Consider the following 26701-nt stretch of genomic DNA (forward strand, 5'->3'; position numbering starts at 1 on the left):
TTTCCTAGCCCCAGTAAATTTTCCAGTGTTAGGGAAATCTCCCTTCACCTGCTTCCCTTACAAGGCCAAGTGTTCTGGGTCGATGTACAAAACAGGAAACAGGGATGGAGGGTCATACTTTCCTTTAGACTTTTCCACTTTGAGGGATGGTTCCTACCATTCTCCATTTAAGTAGCCTTTGGGGTTTAGAGACCAGAAGCACAGCCAGAGGGTTACCCCACTGATTTCAATGGGCCATTTTCCAAGGCCTAGTGAACAATCCTTTTCTCTTTGACTTTGGGGAGCTCTAAGTGCAGAAGTCACTAAAGCAAAATCCACTCAACAATTTTTTTTTTTTTTTTTTTGTGTGTGTGTGGTATTGGGGATTGAACCTATGGTCTCACATATGTATGCAAGCACTCTACCACTGAGCTACCTCTGTACCTCTTTTTCATTTAATTTTAAGACAGGGTCTTATTAATTGCCCAGATTATAATTGAATTTGTGATCTTATTACTTTAGCCTCTCAAGTAGCAGGATTAAAGGCTCACACCATAGTGCCTGGTTTAACTCGATAGGTTTTTGTTGTTGTTTCATTTTTTGCAATATTAGTGATGAAACCCAGGTATACTCTGCCACTGAGAAGCATCCCCAGCCCTTTTTATTTTTTGAGACAGTGCCTTGCTAAATTGTTGAGACTGGCCTCAAACTTGTGATCCTCCTACCTCAGCCTCCAGAGATGCTGGAATTATAGGTGGGTACCATGATGGCCAGTGAGTACTAGTTTTCGTATCTGTAAAATGGGGACCATTACATAGTATCGTGTTAACAGCAGTATATCAGGATTAAAGACAAAATGAACATAAAATGCCTAGCACAGAGCAGGGTTTGAAAATTTCTGATATTAGTTTCTAAACCTACTAGAACCCACAGATTCTGGAACAACTCATGTGTCCTCTTATTTAGCAGCTTCAACTAGGGTAACCTTTGTCCTAGAGAGAGATTGGTGTGCTGATGAGCAAAGATGAATTTGAATCCATCTAAGGTCAAGGCATTTACCATCTAGAAATACCTGCCCACCATGGCCCTGGGGAACAGAGAGGTCTGGGTGGCCATGTCTGACTGGGCTCTACCCAGATAACAGGAGCTGGGTGGATGGCAATTCTAAGCTGGAATCAGCATCTCTTGATATTCGGACTGAGAGACGGAGTTAATTTACTTTGGAGAATTAGGCAGAAAGGCCACACAGATGGCAGAAGCTTGTGGCTTGGGTTCTGTGAATGTAGGCACAAGGGCCCTGTCTTTGAAAGGGGTGTGCTGAGCCCCTGGGAGAAGGCATAGCTCACGGAGGGCTATATTCCTCATTGCCTAAGTGCTACAAAATTTCCTTGCAGCCTTTTGTTTGTTTGTTTGTTTTTGGTGCTAGGGATTGAACCCAGAAGAGCTTTCTGACTGAGCTACACCCTCTGTCCTTTCAAATTTTTTGAGACAGCTTCTCAGTAAATTGCTGAGGCTGGCCGGATTTGCGATCCTTCTGCCTCAGCCTCCCCAGTTGCTGGGATTATAGGTGTGTACCTCGGCACCCAGTGTCCCTATAGCCTTCTTATAAAGCCCTCTCATACTTGTGACTCCTGCTATTTTGAGTAAGCTTCTATTCTTACCAGCTGGTTCCTAAGACAAATCCTGTACCTGTCTCAGAAGGAGGTTGTTGTGACATAATTTGAAAGCAGTTGGCATTAAGTCGACATTCAATAAAAGCTGTCGAATCTCTTCATATTCTTGTCACTAGTCACCGAGCAATGGAAAGAGGAAATCCACAAATAGGCTAGACCAGGGTTGCTTCTTGGCCTCTTGTTTCTATGAAAATCTTGATTATTCTATAAAATGAAGACTACTAGTACTGGCCCCTTTGCTGGCTAGAAATATTAAATAAGATCATCCAAATTTAACACCAAGCATATAACTAACGAACACTGGCCTCAGATTATCACCTCTACTGTTATGATCACCAAGTGAGATGCAACAAATGTTTTAGGTCTTGATCTAGGCAGGGAAGGAGGACAGGGCCAGAGCAGGATCTAGAGTGAACAGTCAACAGAGAAGGGTGCTCTGTAGAGTGGTCGAGGGGTTGGGCAGAGGAGACAGGGGATAGAAACAGTGGGGACAAGCTGCACACATATCTAGCACTTCAGTGTTGATGCTTTCACCTACAGCGTCTCATCTGTCTGTCACAACACGACAGGGCACATAAGGAAAGATGGCGTTATACACAATTTACGGAAAGAAAAACAGACCCAGTATCACACTGCCTCTGGGAGGGGCTGAAGTGGGAAGCAAGGGTTGGAAGAGAAACTGAGGGTTTCCCTGCAAGTTCATGTTTTTTTTCCTGGGTACCATCTGGATCCCGGCGATGTGATGTCTCTGCCCCATTAGAGTCAGAGGCTCCAGATGTGCATGTGCGGGGCTTGTAGAGTCAGGTAGCGCTGGGTGCCAACCCGAGGACTGCATCTACCAGGCAGATAAACATCCGCCTCAACACCACACCCTGGCCCACTCATCGGCAACTCAGGGCTGCCTAGCAATGGGGTCGGACGCCCCTTCCCAGCTCAGACGTGCCTTACCTTCCTGAAGTCAGGGGTCAAAAGTGCTCTCCAGGGAAACAGGGAAATTTCTTGCAACACTGCCATAGTCAGGTGTGGGTCCCCAGCTCAGGAAAAGCTTCTCCGAGGTGAAGGTCAGGGATTCTTAACTCCTCCCTGTCTCCTGGATACGGCTTCTCCTCACCCCCTAACATAGTGGCTGCCATATGGTCTGTACTCACTTCATGTTGGTTGAATGAATAAATGAATAGATGAACAAGCAAATGAATGACAGATTGTCGTTGGCAATAAAATCGACCTGTGTTGTCACCATAGAGCGGCTCTGCCTTGTTGACTCAGACCCCAAATCAGAGCACAGCGGCCAACCTGGTGTAATCCATGCCAAGGAATAAACGGAGATTGGAGTGCTTCCCTCCCCCACGGCACTTCCTCTGACCTTCCCTTCAGAGGAGCCACACCCTGAGGAAAGGGCAGGGCCAGGGAGTCCCAGGCAAGGGGAAGGCTCTGCCTACCCATTCCCAGGACTTCAGCTTCCCCTTGCAATTACCCTGCATTTCCCAGCTCCAGGCCCATGTGTGTGTGCGCGTGGGTGCGTATGGTGCGCATAGGTCCGGAGGAGCTGTGGAAAGGAGAAACCCAGCTCCATTAGGAGCTACCCTGGGACAAGGGCGGTGCCAAGAGTGCTTCTCCTTTGCATTTTCTTTAGTGCTAATGACCTTGATTGTAACATCAGCAACCACAGCACAGTAGCTCCATGGGCTCTAGCATCCTTCTTCCCAAGCCCTCCTAGCCACCCAACCTCACTGCATCTGGAACATCATCTCTAGGGTCAGGAATGGTTCTCCCTGTTGCATGGGGAAGGATGATGCTCTGATGGGGCGGAACACCCTGTCAGATATGGAGTGAGGGAACTGGGCTGTAGCCTCAGCTTTGCCTCAAACTAGGGCAAGTGTCCTGGGCAAGTCTCTAGGTTTCTGTTTTCTCACTCGTGAAAGAAGGAAATTGGAACAGTTCATCAACTCTGTCCACCTCACATGCTGTGTGGCTTAATCAGATGAGCTGCCCCCAGACAAAGCCTGGTGACCCGCCTCCCCATACAAGGTCAGCAAGCTCCCAGAAGTTGGGATGCCAGCTGAGCCTGTCCTCGCATCCCAACAGATGTCCTACCCGTGCTCCCCACGAGGAAGGCTGTCGTGCAGACGGCAGGGAGGAAACATCAAAAATCATCCTAATGGTCCATGGGCGCCAGGAAAGCAGGCAGGCAGCAAACCACTGCTGCGGCCAGATGCCATCCCGCCCGCGACACCAGCGCTGGCTCAGACAAGGCTGGAGGCGGTCCAGCGGGTGGGAGCAGACAGCCTCCTCACCTGCCAGGGCAGCTGATTCCCTACCCTGTCTTCAGGCAGTCAGGCTGCAGCAGCACACCCCTTCCTCCCCGTCTCCCCCCACTCCACTATCTCAGCCATCCTTTCTCCTTCAAATCCTGTTTTGTATTTGATCACCTCCTCCAAGAATCATTTCCAGTTAAAACCTGCCAAATTCTGATACCCCCCCCCCTCCAGGAACACCTCTTCCACTCCCAGCCATTCATTCCTTCAGGAGCTCCCCACCATCACTTGGTCATGTGTCCCTGTGCCAAGCATGCGTTCCTATTCTTGTCTAACACTAGACAGGAGGAAGAATGGGTTGGGTGTTTCCTGTTTCCTTAAAATTTCCTCCATCCTCAGCTGCCGAGATGTGAAACTAGGCATTCAGGACAGGAACAGTCCCGAATAGATGGATGGTGCATTCAGGACAGGAACAGTCCTCTCTACCCAGGGGCAGCCACCCTGGCCAGCTTCAGGAAGGCTTACATGAGAATGTCAATGGGAGTCTGGACAGGGCTTCCCAATATGTCCACCCCCAGGACCCAAAGTCTGAATGGAGAGGAAGGAGAGCAAGCTGGCCTACCAGTTGGCAGCTTTACTGAATTTCTCTTAACCCAACCCACCGTTCAGATAAAAACCTAGCCTCCCCAGCTCACAGAGTTGACTGCAGTCCCTGATTCTCAATGTCTAATACCATTAACATCAGGTTGAACCATATGAAATTGCCTTTTGTAGGTCAAAAGTGGTTGCACTCTGGCAATTTCATATGGCTCAATCTAATAACTCCTTGAAGGGTCATGTTCCCTAGAAGACAGTAAACTCCCTAAAAGTTCTGGACTTCAACCTCTAGCCATTTTTTTTTTTTTTTTTTAAGTTTCTGGCTTAGGATATAGCAGAACCATAGCCCTGGAAGGTACTGAGTACGTACTTCTTAAGGGAAGTTCCACGCAGGGGAAGGTAAGGGAACCTAAAACCTCTGTCCAAAGACAGATCCATTTTGGTCTCTTTTGGTCATATCGGATAGAAGACTGAAATTTGCTGGGTTGTTACATGGTACTAGACTCTATGATGAAAGATTTGGGCATCTTACACTTTTGTTTTCAATAGAAAGAGGGTCTTGATCAGAGAGAAATGGTTATATGCCAAAAACTTGGTTTCATGGTACAGTGAGAGAGATGAAGGCCCAGAGATATCACCTGCCTCAATCAGGGTCATTCGTCAGGCAAAAGCCACAAAATCTCCTCCTAGACCTTTGCTCTCCCTGTCCACTCTTTTTCCAACTTCATGGATTCTGATCTATTAGGTTCCCTGACAACTGACTGAAGGATCAATAGCCCTCTCCTGTGTGAAGAGTCCTAAGTCATGCCAGGCCCAGCCCAAGGTTTCCAGAGAGAGAGGAGAAGGGTCGGGGGGTGAGGGGGGATGAGAGGAGAGAGAGAAAGAGGTAGAGCAGCCCTGGGAAACCTGAGCTCTCTCCAGAGCCAGGACCTCTGGGTCACTGACAGTGCAGCTAGGTATGCCAAAGGGGGACCTCAGAGGCCTTGCTTAACCCAGGCAGGAAGGGTCCAGGCAGGGACCACCAGGTTTCTTTAGACTCAAAGAATTCCAGAGGGACACAAAAGACTGGTCATTAACTACTTCTGGGCTGCTAGTGCATTTCTCCTGTTACTCCTCAAAAGGTAGGTGGATGATTCTGGAAGGCCTCAGTCCCTAGGCTTCCTCATCCATAGCACAGTGGGTAAATGCCCGTCATGCACTGTCCCAGCCCAGCTGGCCCACTCTTCCTGCATGGGGCAGGAAGAAGGAAGGGAAGACACCCTATGGGCCACCACCATCTCAGAAAGATTCCTCTGTGTGCTCTGAGAGGACTCTTAGCAGCTCAGAGCTTATGACAGATGTTCCTGCTGGTTGAGGGTCTGGAGATAGGTGAGAGGAGCCAGAAATCTAGGCCTTCTCTCCCTATCTTAGTATGTGACAAATGTCAAACCCGAAATGTTGGGAAAAAAAAAAGGTAAAATAAACAACTACAGACTCTTCACTTAGATTCACCATTGGCTACCACTGCCCTCTCTCTTGGTAAACATGTATTTATACATATACCTTTTTTAATTATTTGTTTTTTTACAGTACCAGGGATTGAATCCAGGGGTGCTCTACCACCGAGCTACAAACCAAAACCTTTTTATTTTTATTTTGAGACAGGGTCTTGCTGAGTTTCCCAGGCTGTCCTAGAACTTGGAATTAGTTACTGGGATTAAGGGCATGCACCATTACGCCCAGCTACTAACATTTTTTCTGGACCATTTTTAAAATAACTTGCAGATACTTTGTTCCTAAATGATCTCTAGAAATAAGGATATTCCCCTACAAAACCATGTTCCTGTTGTCATACCTAAAAAACTAAATAATTACATACCATTTAGTTATTATATTAAAAATTTTCTGGGCTGGGGATATAGCTAAGTCATACAGCACTTGCCTGGCATGCATGAAGCCCTGAGTTCCATCTCCCAGTAACACACACACACACACACACACACACACTGGCTATGGTGGTGCATACATACTCACTCACAAAATCCTGACTGTCCCAGGATGCCTTTTGCAATATCCCCCCCCCAACCCCAGGATCTAATTAAAGTTTATGCATTACTTTTGGCTAGAATGTCTCTTTGGGTTTTGTTTTGTTTGGAACTGGGGATTGAACCCAGGGGCTTTCAATCACTGAGCTACATCCCCAACCCTTTTTATTTTTAGTCAGGTCCTTGCTAAATTTCTGAGTCTGGCCTTAAACTCGGCGATCCTCCCGCCTCAATCTCCTGAGTCACTGGGATTATAGTCCTGCACCACTATGCCCAGTTCTTTAGTTTCTTTTAATCTAGATTAGTTTCCACCTCTCACCCTGCCCCTGTAACACACAATTTTTATGACATTCCTTTTTTTTTTTTTTTTTTGAAGAATTGCTGATATTTAGAATGGCTCACATTCTAGATTTCTCTTTTGTCTCTTCATAATTAACTTCAGGATAAACATTTCAGACAAGAACATAGACAGTATGGTTGAGCTTCTTACTATAAGATTTAAGGAGGCTCTACTGTCAGGTGGTTCCACCTGGTTAAGGTAGAAAATACTGGGTCTCTTTGTTGTAATATAGAATTTTCCCCTTTTGTAAAAAGTAACCCCCCCCCAAAAAAAACCACAAAAATCTAGGATGCTGGCTGTGGTGATGCATACCTGTAATCCCAGTGATTCGGGAGGCTGAGGCAAGAGGATTACAAATTTAAGGCCAGCCTCAGCAACTTAGGTCCTCAACAATTTAGAGAAACCCTGTCTCTGAATAAAAACAAAAAGGGCTAGGGATGTAGCTCAGTGGTAAAGTGCCCTGGGTTCAATCTTCAGTACCTGCCTCCAAAAATGACCAACCTCTACCCAGTACTTTTATCATGCATTAGTGAGCCTACGCTGAATCAGTTATTATACCGGAGGCTGAAAACTAGTCAATTTAGCTGGGTGCAGTGGCGCACTCCTGTAATCTCAGCAGCTCAGGAGACTGAGACAGGAGAATCACGAGTTCAAAGCCAGCCTCAGCAACAGTGAGGCGCTAAGCAACTCAGTGAGACCCTGCCTCTAAATAAAATGAAAATAGGGCTGAGGATGTGGCTCGGTGGTGAGGGCCCCAGTACCAAAAAAAAAAAAAAAAAAAAAGAGAGAGAGAGAAAGAAAACTGGTCAATTTTAAAGTTCTGACAGGGGCAGGAGAAATAGGGAGAAGATGGCCATAAAGTTTCAGTTAGAAGGAATAGTTCTTGAGATCTATTACAAAGCATGGTAACAAGAGCTAATAATAACGTAAGACATATTTCAAAATGGCAACAGCAGATTTTAAATGTTCCTGCACCACATACAAACGACAAATATGTGAGGTGATGGACATGTTAATTATCTTGATTTAATCATTCTATAATGTATACATATATCAAAATATCACATCGCATACTCCATAAATATGTGCAATTGTTTGCCAATTAAAAATCAATTTTTTTAGAAATATTTTTAGCTGTAGTTGGACACAATGTCTTTATTTTATTAATTTTTATGTGCGGCGAGAATCAAACCTAGTGTCTCACGTGTGCTAGGCAAGCAAGCGCTCAACCACTGAGCCACAACTCCAGCCCAAAAAATTAGATTAAACTTTTAAAAGCTCTGTCATTACTTCTACATTTGATTAGCTGGCATTTCTGTTAAGTTTTCCCTCCCTGCTCCCCCTGCCCCGTGAAGCTCTGGTGTGTGTGTGTGTGTGTGTGTGTGTGTGTGTGTGTGTCGTGTGGTACTGGGGTTTGAACCCAGGGGCCCTCTACCACTGAGCCACATCTCCAGCCCTTTTTATTTTATTTTGAGACAGGGTCTCAGTAAGTTGCCCAAGTTGGCCTTGAACTGGTGATACTCCTACCTCAGCCTCCTGAGTCCCTGGGATTACAGGCGTGTGGGCCACCATGCCCGTGTCCTCCCTGCCCTGTGTTAATTCTCAGACCAAACTCATGTTATCTTTTTTATTCAATGTGTTACAAGCTACATCCTTATCTTTTCTGATGCTCAGTGAGTCCCACATTTGCCTGGAGGGAGCCCCATTAAGCTGTCTCCTGTGTCCTCGGACACGGGTAGGCTCTAGCTTTCTAGCACAACATGGTTCCCTGTGCTATTGCAATCTTAGACTTGGAATCAGGCATTTTTCCAAGAAGCAGTGGTAGGAAGGCGCTCTACCACTGAGCTACATCCCCAGCCCAGCACTGGTTTCTTTTAGGGGGAAGGGGTACTTAGAAATAAAAACCCAGGTACTAGGTATACCATTGCTTCTAGATCATTTTGGTAGATGGACACATGAAGGCAAAGAACCTTGGAGTTTTTCCTCTCCTTTCCCCATTCCACACACACACCTCTCTTCTTCCACAGTAAGACCCTGATTTCCAGAAGCCTAACTTTCAACGTAGTTACTTATTTGATCTATTCTACAATAAACAAAAAAGTTTCCACCTGGGCATGTTGGCTCATGCCTACAGGATGTCAGCGCTTGGGAGGCTGAGGCAGGAGGATCACTTGAGCTCAGGAGTTCAAGGTCAGCCTGGGCAAGAGAGTGAGACCCTGCCTTAACAAACAAATAAAAACCAACAACAAGGGCTGCAACAGTAGCTCAATGGTAGAGTGCTTGCCATGAGAGGCACTGGGTTCAATCCTTAGCACCACAATAAAATAAAGACATCTACAACTAAAAAAGTTTTTTTAAAAATAAAAATAAAGAAAAAACACCAATACCAACAAAACCCTCATAATTTTCCAATTTATGACACCAATACCATGACCAATAACATACCTACAAAGTAAAGTTCTTTGCAGTTTTTCTAATCCTTAGAATAATATATATTCCACTAAGAACATAACCAGAACATTAAGATTAAAAATTACTTAAATTCATTCTGTCCTTCAAAATTTGTTTTTTGGATAGTCATTCTTTATGATTTATTTTTTTCTTTTGGATCTAATTTATTTTTTGAACCATGTAAATATTTTAATCAAAACTGTTTGACCAAGTATAATAGAAAACTCCCACTCCATCCCTGTCTCCTCTACTCCATTCCCATTCACCCCCATAGGAAACCATTTTAATTGATTTCCAGTTTATCTTTCTTCTGTGTGTCTCATTGCTCTAGCTTTCACACCCCAAAAGAGGCTTACTATATACACTCTTCTGCACTTTGCTCTTTTTGTTTAATTACATATCCTAGAAATTATGTCACATCAGTTCACAGGGATCCTCCTCACTTTGTTGGCTGCACCACTGTTCATTCAACAAATTCCTCAAAAATGGGCATTTGGATAGCGTCCCATGATTTCTTATTGCAAATACGTCTTAATCCTGGGTATGGAAGTGCATGCCTGTAATCACAGTGGCTCAGGAGGCTGAGGCAGTGAGTTCAAAGCCAGCCTCAGCAAATAAGTGAGGCCCTAAGCAACTCAGTGAGACCCTGTCTCTAAATATTTAAAAAGTGCTGGGGATGTGGCTCAGTGGTTAAGTGCCCTTGGGTTCAATCACTGGTGGGGAGGGGGGATGTCACCACATGCATTCATCTTTTTCTATCTGTGACTGTGTATCTTTGGGGTAAATTCCTAGAAGTAGGACTGTTGGGTAAATGTGTATATCATTTTGTTAGATACTGCTATCTTCTTGTCTACAGAGCTTACACTGGTTTGCACTCCTAGCACTTGATTTTGCATTAGACTGCGGTATGAGGTGTCCTGGGTTGAGTTTCCTTGAACCTAGTGAAAGTCCTTAATCTACCAATAAAAACAACACAGCAAACCCCCTTTGCCCACCTTATATGATGGCAAGAAGGCAAGAAGAAGGTGTTCTCACTGATCTCATATCCATTCATCTTCCCCAAAGCATCTCAGAGATATGTGCATAAAACTTGGGAAACTAGTATGCAGAAGTAATGAGGCTGAAAACTTGAGCCAGGGAGGAACTAGAGCAGGAAGAGGAGGAGACACAACAGAGGAGGGGACCCCATCCCTCAATGCGAGAGGTACTCAGACTCTTTTCCCAGCCCCATCACACACACACCCACTGCCTACCAACAGCCCCTTCCCTGGCCCCCTCAGCCCTTGGCTCCGGCTCTAGCCAGGTCCTGGTGGCTTCCCTCCTCCAAGTTCATGTGGATTGAACCAGGACTGGCTTAAGGTGGAGGCAGAAGTAGAGCCTGTCCTTTCTGTTTTAACATATGCAGAGGAAATAAGTCAGTGGAACAAGAATGGCTTGCACAAGGGAAAGAGGAAAGAGGAGACAAAGAGAGAGAGGTGTTGGGAGAGGAAGCAGAATACAGAACATTCCACAGGGCCTGCTCCATTCCTGTGACCTATAGAAAAGGGGAAATGATAAAACCATTATGGAAAAATGATACGGAGGTTCCTCAAAAATTTAAAAATAGGGCTGGGCTGTAGTTCAGCGGTAGAAAGCTTGCCTGGTATGAGTAAGATCTCAGGTTCAATGCCAAGTACCCATGCACAAACTTAAAAATAGAGCATATACCAGTGGGTATACATCCAAAGGAAATGAAGTCAGTATGTCAAAGAAACATCTGCACTCACATGTCTATTGTAGCACTATTCACAATAGCCAAGATGTGGCAACAATCGCAGAGTTCATCAGCTGATGAGTGGATAATACTGGTATGCATACACAGTGGAATACTATCCAGCCTTTAAAAAGAATGAAATTCTGTCATTTGCAACAATCAGGAAGGAACTGGAAGTCATTTTGTCAAGTGAAATAAGCCAACACAGTAAAACAAGTACCATATGATCTCACTCATATCTGGAACCTGAAAAAAGTTCGTCTTATAGTTACCAAAGGGTGGAAAGAGTAGGGCGTGAGATGAGGATAAATGGACCAACAGGTATGAATTTACAGTGAAAGAGGAGAAATGAGATTCAATGTTTTCACTACAAAGAAATGAAAATAAATGAGAGTTATGTTCATCCTGGTTTGAACATTATGATGTGTACATGTATTAAATTTCACATGGTACCTATAAATATAATTTTTATATGTCAATCATATATATGTATATATTTTCATTTTTAAAAAAAAAAGGTAAATGAGTGGAGAAAGCCCACTTAGACTGGACCCAGAGATTTTACCTTTCTTGAACTGCCTCCTCCCCCACAATAGCAACTGGGGATGATAGGAATTAAAGCCCTTCAAGGACCAGGGCACTGGGGTGGATGGGGAGGCTGGTCTGAGGGAACCCTAGGGGGAAAAGAATGCAGATGGCCAGAAGAATTCCTCTGGGGAAAGTCCAGGCCAGGATGAGGAATTTTGCTGCATGATTCTTAAGTCCTAAGGACTAAGGATGAACATATTCCTCATTTCCCTCCAGAGCTTAATGGATCTGGAATGTTCTACTCTAGATAGGTAGTACTAACCCTTAATATGGGTTCTAGATCCAAAGCCAAGAGCATTGGAGAAAGAGAAAAGGGAGATTGTGGCAGCAGGAGGATGGCAAGTTCAAGGCCATCATGGGCAGCTTATCGAGTTGCTAGGCAATTTATCAAGTTCTTGTCTCAAACGAAGAAAAAAATAATGAAGAAAAAGAAAAGAAAATGTAAAAAGGCCAGAGACAGAGCTCAGAGGTAAAGCCCTTGCCTTAGCATTGTGGGAGGCCCTGGGTTTGATCCCTACACTACAAAAAATAAAAATTAAAAAAAAATGGAAGCCTGTGGGAGTGTGTTGGGGAAGGTTTGAATTGCTGACAGGTGGCAGAGCTGGGGAGCTGGGGCAGTGCTGGGTTGAGCAGTCCCAGTTCCCCTTACTCTCAGGACCAGAAAAGTGAGAATAGGGAAGAATATTAGGCGACCTTCACTCCCCACACACCATTTCCAGTACTCACACCTTGGGAAAATCCTAACTGCTCTACTTCTGCCCCTTAACTTGCACCTCCCATTTTAGTTCTCTTCTGACATCAAAGACCACAGCAATCTGACGAATTTCACTGTGCCACTCACTCCCACCGTAACTGTGGGGAGCGGGCTTCCCTTGTGCAGAGGGGTAATTGAAAGCCAGAGGGCATCCCACCCTCTCCTGCCTCGCCCCCAGCGACTGATTCCCAGGCTCCTCCAAACTGCCCCTTCAAGCCTTAACCAAGTGCCTTAGGTACTGTGCTAGGTACTGGGAGTCCGATGGGCAAGCAAGTTGTGTTCCTTCAACTTGACCTTGAATCCAGGGGCAGAGAGGTGGTAAATAAAGGGGGAAGGGACTGAGGCTCCGCAGCACCCTGGAGGCAGGAAGCTTCTGCTCCTCAGCTCTAAATGCAAATTCTGCACCCAGTACACAGACTAGGGCAGAGCCGGGAGGGTGGAGCCGAGCTGCGGGAGAGGCGGACAATCGGGCGGGGCCGCGGAAGCAGCTGAGAAGGGAGGGAGCCTCGGGTTTGCTGCAGTACCCATCCTGCCCCGTAGCCCCCTGGAGGGAGGCCGGAGCTGCGGGAGCACATTTCCACGCTGCCGGTGACCGAGGGCTCAGGACCCCGGGAGCAGGAGCCCCTGGTGCGCGCTAAATGGGGACGTGCTTCTCATGGCAAAGCCCTCCCCAAATCTACCAGAATCTACCCACTAGGCAGGGAACTGAAAATAGGAAGAGCCCTGCAGGAATGGTGGGATTATGGGCTCCCACGATGGGAGGGGCGCGATTTCAGAGTTGCACCTCAGCAAGATGGTGGCAGGCAGGATTGGGGCTCCCCAGGAGAAGCAAAAAAAAAGGTTTCCTCCCTACACCCTTCCTACAAAACAAGGGCCCTGGTTCTGTCTTGGGGCCCCTGCCCACTGGGGAAGGCCACATTCTCTCTGGATCAGAATATAGGTAGAGTAGAACTGTCTTGTCTTGGGGTGCAGTCGGATCAATCACCAAACACCTCAAAACGAAAACTGATTCCTGTTGCTTCCCTGGACCCTTTGTAGGTTTCCCTCCAAATCTTCTGCTTGCTTCTTCCCCAGTTCTCCCTGGGGCAGCTGCAGATCTAGGACCCACTTCCCAGGGCACTCTTTCCCAGCTGCCACCATACCTCTCATTCCAGAGCCTGCTCCTCAGCCACCCTCTCATCCCACCCCCCACCCCCGCCAAGGAGGGTAACCCAGTTCACCAACAGCCTGGCCAAGAAACAGCTGCATCCTGCAGTCCTCCTCCTTAGCCCTCCCCACCCAATCCCTCCTTACCCCTAGGCCTTGCTGCATCTCCCTTCCCAGCCTAGAATGACCCTGGTCTCCTCCCTTCTTTCCAAGTAATGACGACCCAGAGCTGAGGGGGCTGCAAGAGGCCTCCAAATGGGAAAAGTCAGAAACAGGGGCAGCTGGGGGGCAGGAGGGTGTTCTCAAGGATGGATAGGGAGGATCTGAAGACTCTTGGTCAGACATATCACCCCAAAGAGGCAGCAGCTGCACTGCAAAATGGGATTTCATTTTCCCTCCCTCTCCACTGTCCTTTCCCCTGCCCACAGCGACAGTTGAGTGCCCGCCTATTTCTTCATCTGACATTCCCCCTACCAGGCCAGCAGGCGCCAGCATCATGTCTGCAAGTTATTGTAAGTCGGGCAGGAATGCCCAAGAGGGAGGTGCCTCTGGCCCTGGAGTGCCCACTCCTCTCCCAGGATGTGCTGGCCCTCTCCCGTGCCCTCTGCACCCAGCTGGAAGAGAGCAATGGGCACACTCATACAGATAGAAGAGTGTGAGGCTGGTCTTGCCCTGGGGAAGGATGCCAGCCGGCCTCCTCCACCAACAGTGAAGCCAAGTATGTGAGTGTGTGTGAGAGGAGAGGGAGCAAAAGGACAATCCCAGCCTTAATTTCTAGCTCTTCAGCAAGCTGCCCAGGGACCCTCTTGCGCATACTGATTGCCCACTGTCAACCAGCTCCCCAGTCTCCAGCCTTGAAACTGAAAACTTTTCAACTCGCCCCCTTTCTCCTTCCTCCCCTTTGAGAACAGAGATGTGTGGGGCGGTGCCCTCAGAGACACTCATACAGTTGGTTCTGGACGCTTACACACACTCAAACAACAGCGGTGCGAGGGAACTCCCAGCTTTTTCCACAGCTAATTATAGACGTGAAAGTCTGAGGATGTTTTGCAAGCGGCAGAGAGAAACTGCTGAGGTTTCTCTGCAAAGCCAAGAAAACTGAATGTGTGCACTCCCAGGTCTCCCCCTCCCCAAAACCTCTCCTAGCCTACCTCCACCCATCCCCCCAGTGTGCCCCCTCCCCTAGCAGCCCCTCCTTCCGGTTGAAGATATCTTACTCGGCTCTCTCTCTCTCTCTCTCTCTCTCTCTCTCTCTGGGGCTTTCGAGAAAGGGAACAGACGCGGAAAATATTTTTGCAATAGTTTTCCATTCTGCGTCTCATTCCCAAGCCAAGGGGGAGGGGGAGGACAGGAACGGATGGGGAGGAACAAATGCTTTATCCAAGAGCTCAATTTGGGTGTGAAAAAGACAGTACCTCATTTTTCTGTAGCTCCCCCCCCACACACCGCCCCAGGAATGATAAGAACTAGGAAAAGAAAAAGAAATCACTTGTTTGCTTATATGGTTCTTAAGAACTGAGAATAAGAAAGGAATACAGTATTTGACAAATCTGTGCACACGCGCGCGCACACACACACACACAAACACACACATAAAAACCTCCAAACCCAGCCGCGTGAAATATACTAGGAAGAAGAAGAAATCCAGGGAGTTTTAGAAGCCATCGGGAGGAAAGAAACAAAGTTTGCAAATCGCGAGTCGATTCATTCTCCGCAAGCCTACCTCTCTTTCTAGCAAAGACTCAGGTTTCTCCAAGCGGGACTCTCTCTCCGGGTTTCCATGGACGGGTTGGGCGGGGTGACCACCCACCGGCCTCCCCAAAGTGGCAACCAAGCTCCAGATGCTGGCCTCGCGCTCTTGCCTTTCCAGCTACGGCCGAGGAGTGGGCTGGGTCTCCTCCCCAAGCCCTTCCAATGAGAGGGACCTTCTTGGAAGAAAATGGGTGCAGGGAGCTGGGCGGGCGTCTCTGATCTTGCCGTCTTCGGAGGGATGGTTCCCCAGGAAGTTCCTGCCCCCTCCCCACCCCCAGCTTTGGATGGTCTCAACAGCGGAGCTTTCTTAAGAAAATGCTTGTCATGGCAACAGCTCCAGCCACCTCGGGCCAGTCTCGGGCTCCCGGGCTCTCTCGGAGCAGTGCAGGAGGAGAAAGGGGAGGAGCGGGAGCGGAGCGGAGGTGGGGCTTGGCGCCCGGCCAGACCATTACCCGCCTGTTAAGGTGGCCTGGTGGTTCCGCGCTGCGGCTGCTTCCTGGGTTGTGTTAAGGGGGAATGGGAAGGGGACGGGGAGGAATCCTCTTCTCTCTTGGGGTTTCCTCCTGCGCTTGCTCTCACTTGTTGAAAGGAGCGCGGAGTAGGGTGGGGTGGGGTGAGGAGGTGGGGAGTGGATGTGGGTGGCGGTATTCAACCGTTGCTACGTGGAGGGGAAATAAAGGAAGCGTTTGCAGGCCCTTGGCTTCCTGCAGCTCTTACCGGCCTCTCAACCTCTTACTCATTTATACCCAGGACCAAGAAACCCAAGGTATCTGTGATCGCTTATACCATCCCCGCCCAGCCTTCCACCCCTGCCAGACTAGGGAGCTCTTTGACGTAGGCGAAGGAATTGCTTTGGATGCTCTCACACTTACCCGCCTCCTCGCCCACATTTCGCACACAGGTCACATTTTGCTCGCTCTTGCCCCTGTTGCCACCAAGGCACCCTAGTGCATAGAATGGCTGGCCTGCTTTTGAGTTCTCCTGTATGGGGGCTATGCACCCAAACCTTTGTAGCTACAGTATCATTTCCAATCCTCACGGCAATCTTGAAAGGTACTTATTATTATCCTAATTTCATAGGAAATTGAGGATTGAGTGACTCGCCCAAGGTTACACCTGTGGTTAAGGACAAGAACCAGATTCAAGGTCGAGTTAGACAGATTCCAAAGCCCATATATTTTGCTGTCCTCATATCACATGGTGTGGCACACATTTCTAATTTAATTTGCACACACGCAGACATCCATGCACACTTATACATGGCCTATAAACTGTTAATCACACCCCCCCACACACCTACGCAGCCACCAGCATTGTGCAACAGTGCCACCCATAGATTTTGCATAGAATCTTATGGCTTTCAAGTACAAACATGTACCATCAGCTGGCTCGCACAACATTTCTTCATTGACTGATACATTCCCACACCTACTTCAGCAAGCACACTCACTCATATTTATATGCTTATGGAAGGTGGGTTAACATCATCTCAGAGGTTGTAGTTATAAACTGTGCTATGAAGAAGGTGACCTGCCACAACTTCCCAACGTTTTTAACAGGACTTTGAAAAAGGCCTCTTTGATCTTACCATCCTAACTCAACATCTCACACCACACCTGTCCTCCCAGCCTGCTTCCTTCCCTGTCCCAGGATGCAGAGCCAAGTGGCCACATGGAGAAGCAACTGTGAATAGGACACAGCATCCTTCCCAGTTTCCTATGGTTTAGGTCGTTTCTTTCCTCTTTATTTTCTTACCTACTGTGTCTCAACAACTCACCCACATCCTATTTCTGAGTGAGGGAAAGTTAAACAGACAACAGTGAAGAAACTATTTTGGGGGACTGGGGATGTGGCTCAAGCGGTAGTGTGCTCGCCTGGCATGCGCGGGGCACTGGGTTCGATCCTCAGCACCACATAAAAATAAAATAAAGATGTTGTGTCCACCGAAAACTAAAAAATAAATATTAAAAAAAGAAACTATTTTAGTTGTGCTGGATTCAGAACTCAGAGTTCTTCAATGTGGTGTGGATATTGCCTGTCACATCTATCTTGGGAATCAAATCCAAAATAAGCCCCTGCCTGTGCCTGTGCCTCTGATCCCCAACACAGTCCAGTTGAAGGCAGTTTTCATGGGTGAGGGGAGATTTCAGGGTCACCCTCTATGGAAAACATCTGTGGATTGTTCTCAAGGAGTCCCTTCTTTCTGGAATTGAAGATCTTGCCCTCAAGGCACTTAGAGGATACCAAAGGTGACATTTGTTCTGTTTTGCTTTCTACCCCCAACACTCCTCTGGTCCCTTTCACCTCCCCAGGGCATTTTTTTTTTTTTTTTTGAAGATGGAGAAGGTACCTTGTTAGATTTTGGAAGGTCCTACCAAAATGTCAACTTTTGCAGCCCAAAGCAATTGTTGGGGAAGATGTGGATCAGAAAGGAGAGGAACAGCTGAACAGAGCTTCAGATTTAATGGCTTGTCAGGCTCCCTGCTGGATGGCAACAGCTTGACATTTTAGCACCCAATGAGTGTCAGTTGCATCTTTATCATGAGAAAGCCAGTCTCTGAGATGGCTTTTTAAATATATTAAAGTATATTTTAAGCTTGTCTGCAGTGGCTGTGTGTGGAGGCACTGCCTAACCGATCAGTAAACTTGTCCTGAGGGAATAACAATTTAGGCCAGATGTGTGGTCCCATTAAAGGAAAAAAGTCTACTTTGGCTGTCTAGCCTGTGGGGGCTGGGAAATGATGCCCGTCCATAGCTGATTATTATTTGAAAAACAAGATCCTCTCCTCAAACTCCCCAGGTTCAAGGGAAACAGGAGCTCCCCAAGAGGTGCTGTGGAAAGAGGCTCTGTGGCTGTCCCACCCTTGACTGGCTGGGATTCATGAGAAGGCCAGGGCTGAGTCCTCCCTTCTTTCAGAGCAGTGCTCCCCGTTGCCTGGTTGGATGCTTGATGGCTGGGACCCACAACCCTAGCTCCCTGTAGACAGGAGGGAGGGTTGCAAGAAGTGGGCCATCATGACCCCATAGGGGACAACAGCCTCATCTCTGTAGGTGAATGAGACACTGCAACCTGTGTTTTCTGGAAACCTAGAAGCCCTCAGTGCCTTGTTTTCTTCCAGCAGCATGTTTGAGGTCTAGAATGGGTAAAAATAAATCTATCCATAAAAATAACCACTAGATCTGGGAAAGTTGACTTGCCCCTCTGGGGCAAGAGGGAGGGCACTGCCCCTGGAAGTTCATGGTGAGGATGTGCTCAGCTCTCCGTTGAAGAGAATGCAGTGTGCACTGCTCTCTTCAGGTGTTTTTTGTTTGTTGTTTTTTGGTATGGGGAAGTGAACCCAGGGGCACTCAACCACTGAGCCACATCCCCAGCCCCTTTTTTGTATTTTTATTTAGAGACAGCAACTCACTAAGTGGCTGAGGCTGGCTTTGAACTTCCAATCTTCCTGAATCAGCCTCCGGAGCCTCCGGAATTACAGGTGTGCGCCACCATGCCTGGCCCTCAGGTGTTCCTTTGCTTCCTGAGAGCTCCACCTTGGGTTCTCCTCACCCCCTCACCATATTTCTCCATCTCCTTTGAATGGGGACTGCACACTCCCTATTTGGATAGCCGCTGTTTCGCCTTGTCCAGAACAGCAAACGTCTTTCTCACGCCCCGAGTCTCACAGCTAATATAAAATGTTCTCCCTCCCCAAGGTAAAGAAGGGGATGGCCATTTTTATTAAAGGTCCCATCCCCAACTGACCCAAGCTGAGCCAATTGCACCCTTTCCTGGGATTTTTGAAACCAAGATCAAGGAAAAAGGCTCAGTTCCAGCAGTGAAGGCAGCTAAGTTGTGAGGTTCTGGAAGTGTCAGGGCTGTTTCCTACCATGTGGAAGAAGCTGCCAGTAGAAAAGTGAAGGTCACATGAAGAGAGAGGCAGAGAAGAAAGCTGAAGAGTGAGTGTTGGCAGCCTTTGAGTCAACCGTACCTCATATCCTCGCCTTTCCTGCAGATGAGTTACGTGACTCAACGCGCATGTGTATGCTAGATGAAACTGGGTCTTTTGGTCATTTGTACTAAGTAATGTAGAATTCTAATGTGGAAAGTAATATAGAAACCCTTTGAACGGGTACCTCCATTTAGATATACTCATTTCTGTGCATTTATTCATTTAGTAAGTATTACTGAATACCTGCTACTCAATTCAGTATTCATTGAATGTTCACTGTTCCAATATCCACCAGGCCCAGATGAGGTGTAGAGATAATAAACGCATAGTTTAATGGAGGTAAGGAAGTTCATATCATGAACTCACACAGAATATAGAGTTAGAATATAGCATAGAATATAGTTACTGTTTCTGGGCCTGGTGGTACACGCCTGTAATCCCAGCAGTTTGGGAAGCTGAGGCAGGAGGATTGCAAGTTCAAAGCCAGCCTCAGCAACAGCGAGGCCCTAAGCCACTCAGTGAGACCCTGTCTCTAAATAAAATACAAAATAGGGCTGGGGAGGTGGCTCAGTTGTTGAGTGCCCCTGAGTTCAATCTCTGGTACCTCCACACACACCCAAAATAATAATAATATACTTTTTTTTCTTCTTAGGGCTGGGGATTGAACCTAGGGGCACTTTACCACTGAGCTACATCTGCAATTCCTCCTTCTTTTTTCTCCCCAGTACTGGAGATTAAACCCAGAAATGCTCTACCACTGAGCTACATCCCTGGCCATCTTAAAATTTTATTTTATTTTTTTTTAATTTTATATTAAGTTGATGAGGCTGGCCTTGAGCTTGCAGTTCTCCTGCCTCAGCCTCCCCAGTGTCTGGGTTTACAGGTGTGAGCCACTGCACCTGGTGGTGGCGGCGGCGGCAGCTGCTTCTTCTTCTTCTTCTTCTTCTTCTTTTTCTTTTTAAATTTTGAGACAAAGTCTCTCTAAATCACCCCGCTGGGCTCAAACTTTCAATCCTCTTGCTTTAACATCCGACATTGCTGGGATTATAGGTGTGTGCCTCCTATCTGAATTACAAGGAAAGTAGCTTCGGAATGACCAAGTGCTTTTTTTTTTTTTCTTCAATTCAGTTTTTTCAGCCTTTCTCTGCATATAAAATCAAACTCCTAGCTGGGTAAGGTGGCACATGCCTATAATCCCAGTGACTGGGGAGGCTGAGGCAGGAGGATTGTAAATTCAAGTCTAGCCTCAATAATTTAGTGAAACTCTGTCTCAAAATAAAAAAAATACAAAGGGCTGGGTATGTAGCTTTGCGAAATAGCACCCTTGACATTAATCCCTAGTACCACAAAAAACCTACAAACTCTTTCACACGGTTTATTGAAATGCTTATTCTATTTTATAGATTGAAATGATGTTGCCTGATTCTAGAATTGTAAGATAAAGCCAAGCAAGATCTTTAAATTAAATTTGTTTTTATTTTTGACATATATAACATAGTCCCTGCCTTCCAGAAGCCTCTGATCTAGTGGTGGAGACACATGGAAAACAGATAACAGGGATGGGGGTACAGCTCGTGGTACAGCACTTGCCTAACATGCTCAACTTTGATCCCCAATATCACAAAAACAAAAACTAGGTAACAAAAGACCAAAGCGTGACTAAGTCTAAAACTTGGATCCAGATAAAAAACTCAGAGAAAGTTTGAAGAAGGCTTCTGAGAGTTGGTGGGACTCCAGCTAAACTTTGAAAATTCTTCCCAGTGTTTTTCTTTCAATCTTCCTGCAGAACATGGGGTGATAGCTGAAGGCAGAATAGACAGAGGCATTTAATCAAGTAATCTCTACTCCCATGCTCTGTGTCCTTATCATACACAGCCAGGGCAAGGGTTCTGATGGGAAAGAAACAGGTCTGAAGAAGACAGAGTTTAGGAAGTTTAAATGAAGCTTTAGGTTTAGGAAGCCCTGCCTAAGGACAACAGTGAGCTCTAACTCAAGGACCATGGACAAGAATGTTAGGCAGTGGTACCAGGCGTGGGCTCTGATACCAGGAGATAAGGAAAGCCTGTAATGGGAACGCAGCCAGAAAACCCCTCCAAGACATCCTCCAAGACAATCAAAACAACAAATTCTAGGCTCAGTGGCGCATGCCTATAATCCCAGTGACTCAAGAGACTTAGGCAGGAGAATTACGAGTTTGAGGCCAGTCTCATCAATTTAGTGAGGACCTCAGCAACTTAGTGAGAACTTTAAAAATAAAGGGCTGGGATGTAGCTCTGTGCTAAAGCGTATTTGTGTTCAATCTACAGTTCAAAAAAAAAAAAAAAGCTAATTGTGAAGTCCCTTGAGGAAGACTGATTGATTTAGGAGGAACCAGGGGCCAGGGAGGGAGCACTCTTCTCCTGGAAGACCCTTCAGCAGCAAGGGTCCAAGAAGGATGAGGATGGATAGTTCTAGCTGTCCTCATGAGAGAAGCAAATCCAGCAGCTGCATCAGCGGCCATGGCCGCAGCAAGCTGGGCCACTTCTCCCATGCAGGAACCTTGCTGGGCCCTCCACAGGAGGCCTGGCTTCCAGCTCACCCCTTGTGGAGTGTGGGTGGTCATCTACACTACAGGCAATGATTTCATTTTTTCCACTTCCTGGGGTTCCTGTGGAGAGGAATGGAGGGGACAAGCTTTATGGAGATCATTAGAAAGTATGTCCGAATGTGTGAGAGCGGGCTGAGGAATTAATCAAAGGATACTTTCTCTGCTGGCTTGAGGAGCTGGTCTCAGAGGACCACCTAGTCACTGTCACCACAGAGATCTTTGTGGCTCAATTTTGTTGGATTTTTTTCTTTGTTCCATGGTTGGTTTCATGCTCTGATTCTAGCAATAACGAGGTTTACTGGGGGTGCCAAGAGTTCCATTTGCTCTTGGATCTCAGGCCCACGTCCTGATGGAGGAGGGTTGGAAGAGTCTCGAGCTGGGGAGTGGGAGAAGGTTTTCACAGAAGAAACCTGCGCATGGAGCTGTGCACTCCTGGAGGGAAGGGACGGTCTTTTGTCTTCGCATCTGTGACATGCACGTCCAAGATAGCTGGTGCATCCTGTCAAAGGAGGAGTGCAAAATTTCATATGGGAAAATCAGAAGTATCTTTTGGTTCAGGGCTTTTGATGATACACAGAAGCAGGTCGATTTCCTTGGGAGCATATTTTACTGTTGAAATTTCATTCTGCTTCAGTTGTTTTGGAAGCTGCGGTGGTTTGGTTTTAATTTCACTTTGAACTCATTAACTAGGTTATTGTTTTGTTTTGTTTTTTTAACTCAAGTTTGGTTCATGATTTGTTTTTCTAACAAAATATTTGTCTCTCATTTGTTTCAGGGTACAGCAAATTAGTGCCGTTTAAAAATAGTTTTTTGGTTAATGGTTGTGCTCAGTAGAGCTGAGGAAGGGAGTGTGGAGGGAAGGGAATAAGTGATGATTTTTAAATTTAATTTTTTTAATCCTAATTAGAGTGTCAGCAATGCCCTAAGTGCTCATTAAGTTTCAAATGAAGATCAAAGGAAACCTAGTGGAAGAATCTTCACGGCTCCCATGCCTGTCCCATCTCACTTGCCCCTGTTCCGGAGAGTTTGAAAACCCTCGTGTGTTACAGGGCACAATGAGGTAAGCCTGGAATCCCAGCCACTCAGCAGGCTGAAGAGGGAAGATCTCAAGTTCAAGGCCAGCCTGGGGCAATTTAGCATGACCCTGTCTTTAAAAAAAAAAAAAGGTGCCGAGGACGTAGTTCAGAGGCAGAATGTTCCTGGATTTAATCCCCACTACTGAAACGAAAAGAAAAGAAGAAAGAAAGAGAGAGAGAGAGAGAGAGAGAGAGAGAGAGAGAGAGAGAGAGAGAGAGAGAGAGGCAGAAATATAATCAAAGTCCTCTGGCTGCTGGTCCAGCACTCTTCCTGCCCGGCCCGCTACACTTCTTAGGCTGACAAGCTTTCTTGCCCTCCACATGCATGTCAAGTCTTCAGGCATCAGGATCCATGGACCTAAGTGGTATCAGGGAAACCAAAGGATTTCTGGGAAGAGTAGCCCTGGTTGGGAGGGGTAGCAGGTGGGCGTGGGGGTCAGGGTTAATAGTGTCTTCATTCCAGAAACAGAGCTCCTGCCCCTCTGGTTCTGTTCTGTTTGGTTCTGTTCTCTTTCTCTGTAGTACCAGGGAGTGAATGCAGGGCTTCAGATCTGCTGGGCAAGCACTCTGCTACTGAGCTGCATCTCCAACCCATTTTATTGTTTTACTTTGAGACAGGGCCTTGCTCCATTGCCCCTGCTGGCCTGGAACTTGAGATCTTCCTGCCTTTGCTGGGATTGATTACAGGCATGCGCCAGGGCAACCAGCTCCCTCTGTGTTATTTGAATGAAAGAACGGGCATGGGAAAATGGGCATCCTAAACCAGAGGGGAAGGAGAGAGACCGAAAGGTGAACATTAAGATGTCTGTCTAGGCTGTCCACTCATCTCAGTGACACAGTTCCCAGAAGGCAGAAACTGAGGAGAGAGGGAAATGTATGTGCCTACTGCAAAGGCTGCCAGCCAATAGAGAAGGAGGAGGGAAGAAGATAACCATGCTCCACATTTAACCTGGAAAGTGGGAGGGATGGGAGCGGGAGGGCTGGCTAATGGAGCACCGCCTAAAAAGTGAATGGGGCCAGATGTGATGGTGCATGTCCATAATACCAGCTACTGGGGAGGCTGAGGCAGGAAGATGGCAAGTTCAAAGTCAGCATCAGAAACTTAGTGAAGCCCCTAAGCACTGTAGCAAAATCCTTTCTCAAAAGGTTGTGACTGTTAAGCACCCCTGGATTCAATCCCCAATGCCAAAAAAAAAAAAAAAAAAAAAAGAATGGAAGATTGATGTCTTCATCCACTTGAGTTGCTATAACAAAACCCAGCTTGGGTAATTTACACACAGAAATTTCTTTCTTACAATTCTGGAGCCTGGGAAGTCTACAATCAAGGTGCAGCTGATTTGGTGTCTGAGGAAAGCTGTGCCTATCACAGGGAATTCCAGGGTCTTGCACATGCTAGACAAGCACTCTACCACTGAGTACACCCTCCGCTGGAGTTCCTTTTTGTATCAGGACACTAAAATCCCCACCTCTTGATATTATTACATTAGGGATTGGGTTTCAACATATGAGTTTTGAGAAGAGCCACAGCAAGCCGTTATATATATATATATATATATATATATATATATATATATATATATATATATATATCTATCTCACTACCCAACAACTATCTGCCCCACCCTGCTCCCTCCTTCTCTAGGTCTCCCCTAACCGCTGCAGAAGGAAGCACCCTGTGCTCTTGGGAAGTCACCCAATCCATACCCTTGCCTCCAAGCACAACTGCAAGTTGCTCATTGAATGGGGATCCCTCTGAGAGGGAGACACCTGGGCTCCTATTAGAAGAGGCAAATTCTTCCGAGGGTCTGCTCTCTGTCCTTTACTGCGAATTCCCCACCAGAAACAAACCAAAAAGGACAAGAACTGAGGTATGTGACATTACGAGAGTTTTACTGGATCTCCCCTGGCATCCATTCCACACTGACATCTGTGGCCTAGATTTCTACCTCAGAAGCACCTTCACCTACTGGAACTAAAGGTGGAGGTGAGAGAGAGCCAGAGTGTGGAGGTGAGCAGGGTTGCTCTGAGAGGTCCCTCCAGCATGACTTCATCCACCTTCTTGGTTTCTTCTGAAGTCTGGTGGTTGAGAATGAGGAGAAAGTTTGTTGTAGGCAAGAAAAGCCAACCCTACCTGTGTCCTGTGGAGAAAGGCGGCTTATCGGAGGAACCGTAAATGGCCACAGGCAATGTTCTATTTCTGGTTTGCTGAGTGACTTTTTGCAAACTACTCAGCTTCTCTAGGTCTCTGTGGGTCTGGAGCATGGGGCAGGGGTGGGATGCGGGGGGCCACCCCTCCTATGGTGTGTGAAACCTGGCTAATTCATTTGAGGGAAAGGCTAAGGACGGCACCTTGAGCCAAGAGTGTTAGGGTAAGTTAGAAACACAGAGCAAGATTCTGCAACTTTGGGCTCCTCTGACAAGAGGGGACCTCCAAGTCATCTGTTTTTTCCCCTCCCAGGCAGGAATGTCCTTGCCATTACTTGAAAGGTACCTGATTCTGGAACAAGAAAGATTTCTGGAAAAGGTGACTCAATCGGCTTGTGTGGACACACTCTTTTCCAGTGGGTCCAGGCTTCTACTCCTGCACTTTGTGTCGAACACAGAGGTTGCAACAACCCCTATAGTCCATCCTGACTGGACCACCTGCTTCAGGAACCATTCACCACAAGAGGTCATAGTAGCAAGCTATAATCCCAGGCACTAGAGCTGAATTTTTTTTTGCACTGGGGATTGAACCCAGAAGCACACCACCACTGAGCTACATCTCCCGTTTTTTGTTGTTGTTGTTGTTGTTTGTTTGTTTTGAGACAGGGTCTCGACAAAGAGACAGGCTGGCTTTGAACTTGTGATCCTCTCGCCTCAGCCCCCTGAGTTGCTGGGATTATAAACGTGCACCATCAAAATTTTTAAATTTTGAGACAGAATATCTCTGAGCAGCCTTGAATTTTTGATCCTCCTGCCTCAGTCTCACAAATTGCTGGGCTTACAAGTGTCCCCCACTGTAACTGAATATGTAACTTCTGCTTGGTAATTACTCCAGGGCAGTTAATGTGATAACCCTCTCCCTGGGATAATCAAACCAACCAAAAGCTTCTTGCACAATAAAGGATAAGGAGTAGTAGACACAAAATAACTGTGGCTCAGATCTTCTTGTTCAGCAATCCCATAAGACCCAACTCAAGTGCTACCTCCCCTGAGAAGACGTCCCTGTCCCAAACCCAGATTAGGTGTTCCTCAGGGTTTCCTGAGAGTTCAGAACCCCCTCTGTCAAGGCGCTCACTGTGTACTATGATGAGCCTCTGTTGATCTGCTTCACTCCCACAAGACTCCAGGCTCCTTGAGGGCAAAGACATTTTACTCATTTCGGTAACTTCAGTAGCTGGAATTTTACCTGGCATAACAGGTGCCCAATAATTATTTCAGCAACTATGAAAGAATAAACAATGATACATGAATGAATATAAATTGCTATAGATGTCAGAAGGTTAGGGTTTAGTTATAAGAAAAAACATCTTGACTGGGGGACCTGTAATCCCAGCTACTCAGAAGGCTGATGCAAGAGGATCAGAAGTTCAAGGCCAGCCCCAGGAACTTAGCCAGACCCTGTTGTAAATTCTCCTGTAAATTCACCCCTGGGTTCAATTCTCAATGGGGGGGGGGGGGAAGAAAGGAAAAAAAGAAAGAGAAAAGAAAAGGCATTCTAATTATGTTAAGGAATTCTAGAGGCAAGCAGGCCAAGAGATCTGTTTCCTAGAGGTCTTTAAGAAGGAGCAACATGTTGATTGGAGCAGTGG

The 26701-nt window shown here is 46.7% G+C and overlaps 1 protein-coding gene across 2 annotated transcripts in view; it reads right to left on the bottom strand.

Annotated features, from left to right (window-relative positions):
• The window catches only part of Atp2b4 (ATPase plasma membrane Ca2+ transporting 4), a 92563-nt gene extending 76872 nt beyond the window's left edge, over window positions 1-15691 (bottom strand). For both annotated transcript variants that reach the window (XM_071600160.1, XM_071600161.1), the window contains exon 1: window positions 15284-15691. The gene's annotated coding sequence lies outside the window, so the exon portion shown is untranslated. The remainder of the gene's footprint in view (window positions 1-15283) is intronic.
• Between the last annotated feature and the right edge of the window lie 11010 nt (window positions 15692-26701).

This window comes from Marmota flaviventris, chromosome 12, assembly GCF_047511675.1.
Source record: "Marmota flaviventris isolate mMarFla1 chromosome 12, mMarFla1.hap1, whole genome shotgun sequence".
Taxonomy (NCBI): domain Eukaryota; kingdom Metazoa; phylum Chordata; class Mammalia; order Rodentia; family Sciuridae; genus Marmota; species Marmota flaviventris.